This window comes from Poecilia latipinna, unplaced genomic scaffold, assembly GCF_001443285.1.
Source record: "Poecilia latipinna isolate Pla-1442-1.1 unplaced genomic scaffold, P_latipinna-1.0 Scaffold449, whole genome shotgun sequence".
Classification (NCBI taxonomy): Eukaryota; Metazoa; Chordata; class Actinopteri; order Cyprinodontiformes; family Poeciliidae; genus Poecilia; species Poecilia latipinna.
Window position 1 is genome coordinate 255,211 of NW_015113065.1, and position 2,487 is coordinate 257,697.

At 41.7% G+C, this 2,487-nt stretch overlaps 1 protein-coding gene across 5 annotated transcripts in view; it reads left to right on the forward strand.

Moving 5' to 3' along the window:
- Nucleotides 1-877: 877 nt before the first annotated feature.
- The window catches only part of mafgb (v-maf avian musculoaponeurotic fibrosarcoma oncogene homolog Gb), a 30,052-nt gene continuing 28,442 nt past the window's right edge, over nt 878-2,487 (forward strand). For 3 of the 5 annotated variants that reach the window (XM_015038694.1, XM_015038698.1, XM_015038701.1), the window contains exon 1: nt 879-2,035. The gene's annotated coding sequence lies outside the window, so the exon portion shown is untranslated. Of the gene's footprint in view, nt 2,036-2,487 lie in introns of all 5 variants that reach the window. The other 2 variants (XM_015038700.1, XM_015038692.1) reach the window with 2 other exon arrangements.

Here is a 2,487-nt window from a genome sequence, read left to right on the forward strand (position 1 = left end):
ACAGAGTCATTAATTCCTCTGAAATGGAAATGGATAGTGATGGTGCACTTCAGGCCTAATAGGCTGGTTTGGTTTTTGTTGGGATAAATGAGGACTGATGGCAATTGTTGTGTGATGTGTTTACAGAGCTAACGTCTGATTGTCTGCTGGATTATGTAAATATGAGACATACAGTATATGTAAAATAGATCTAAGAAGTAAGAGCAAATTAATTTGCTTTTGTCTGAAAATTCAACATGAAACTCATCAGCTTTCCTTTCTGTCAATTCACATCCTTCTTTAAGAGGAAGTGGAAAATTTGTGATATGAATTTCAGTGTAATTTGGCAGATTTTTTATTTTTTTAATTTTTTTTTTTGAAAATAGAAACATGCAAGCAGAATTGAACCAAAGTAAAAAAAAAATTACAAGAGTTTGTTTTGTTTTGCACAAATACTACTGATGAAGAATCACTCGCACCAAGAAGTAAAGTTTGTAAACCTGACCTGTTTGACTCACCCAGTGCTCTCTGGTGCCCCCTGTTGGTTTCGGGACCAAATGCAGCTGCTCGGTTTGCTTTTGCACTGGCCTGGCTCTGCGGGAACATCTACAAGAGGAACTTTATATCCCTCCACACTTTTTTTTAATCTTCTGAGTGGATGCATGTGTCGATCATTTAAATCTTTTTAGTTATGCTGCCATTATGTTGTTGTTTGTTTTGATTTTAAGTACATGTGCATCTTCATAAAATAAGATGAGATTTGTTTAAAATAAGTCGGTAATTTAATTCAAAAAGTGAATATGCGTTGCATAGATTGATTATAAGCAGAGTAATATATTGCATTCGTTTATTTTTGTTAATTTTGATTCTCACAGATGATGAAAAACCAAAATGTAGTTTTTCTTATAAATTCAACATAAAACCAGCAAGTAAGGATTTTTGGTAAAACAGAAACGTATAAGCCTAGTTCAAACTCAGGCACAAATTACAAATGAAATGAGAAAATGTACTTATTAAATAGATGATTGGATCACGGAGCAACAGCTCAGTTCATTTTCATGATGCGTCTTGCATCGTCTCTGTTTTCAGGAGTGCATTAGGAAAACAGCAGTCGTTGTTCATGTCCTGGATACATCTGTGGTGTATCTTGAATCAGTTATGGATCTGCTCAAGCTCTTGATCGGGCAAAATCCTCTCAGTTTATCCCTGTTGATTGTGCGTCTTTTTCCTCCCACACTTTTTCTCTCCACACAACTTTCCATTAACATTTTTGTTGTAGACCACTTTCTGGACAAGTCAGCTTCTTCAGCAGTTTCTTTTAGTCTTAGTCTAGTCAGCATGCAGTCTCTTCCATGACTACTCATAATACAACATTTACGTGCCCAAAATCATTTTTATTGTATTTTTTGTGTGTGCAGTACTCCAATATTTAAAGTAACTGAATTGCATGTATTCATAAGGAGTGAGACATAATCATAAAATCTGACATAAATAAGCGTGATTGTGTGTAATGACTATATCAAATGTATAACTTTCCATTTTTAAATTGAATTCATGAAAAAAATAACGCAACCTTTTGTTTTGATTTATCGAGCTGCGTCCCTAACTGTAATACATTTTCCGCAGCTCCTGAGAAGAACAGCAGGGTTTGTTTTGGTTAGTTTTATCCATCCAGGCTGCGCTGTGCTGTCGGATCAAGCCTCTAAGTTTAGAAATGCGCACAGCTGTCTTGTCACACTTTCCACGCCGCCTGTTGTTATAACACGCTGTAGTAGTGTGTCTCTTTAAATGCGGGGTTGCGTAGATCCTTCATGAATGAAACCATGTGATCCAAACATCATTTGACGTCTGGCGCCTCCGACCACAGACTAAAACAAGCGAGGAGGCAGAGGATATATGTAGAGAGACCTGTGAGAAAGCGTGAGGCGGCGGAAAAAAAAAAGAAAAAAAGAAAAGAAAAGAAGCGCTTCTTCTTCAACTCCCGGCTGTCCTCCTGCCAGCGCTCACACCGTGTCCACACAACAACAAGGCTCCGAAGGCGCCGGCTCCAATTCTGGTGAGTCAGATTTAATTTGAAACAAAAGTGAAATAGCTTAAAAGAAAAGTGCTGAATGTGGCGGTGTTTTGCTGAGTGTGCGCCGCCGCCTCAGCCGTCGCGGTGCCGCGCTGCCGCCGCCGCCGCCGCCGCCGCGCCGTCCCCTGCTCTCCCCTGTCCCCCGCCGCTGTTTAAAGGGCAGCCAGCGCTGCTGGTAGTGCTGAATCATCATCGCTCGGTACAAGCGCCACCGCGGACCCGCTGGGTCGTTCGAACCGCCTCGCTCTACCGACCAGCCGCCGATTTCATAATAACACAGACAAAGGGGGCCAGGCTGCCGGGTGGGCTGTCAAAGCTTAAAAACTATGTGTCGGAATTAGAGGACCGTGAGGAGGAGGAGAAGGAGGGGGGGGGGGGGGCGGCTTTTCGTCCCCTTCCACCAGGGGGATTCCTTTTTTTGGGGGTGGAATTAA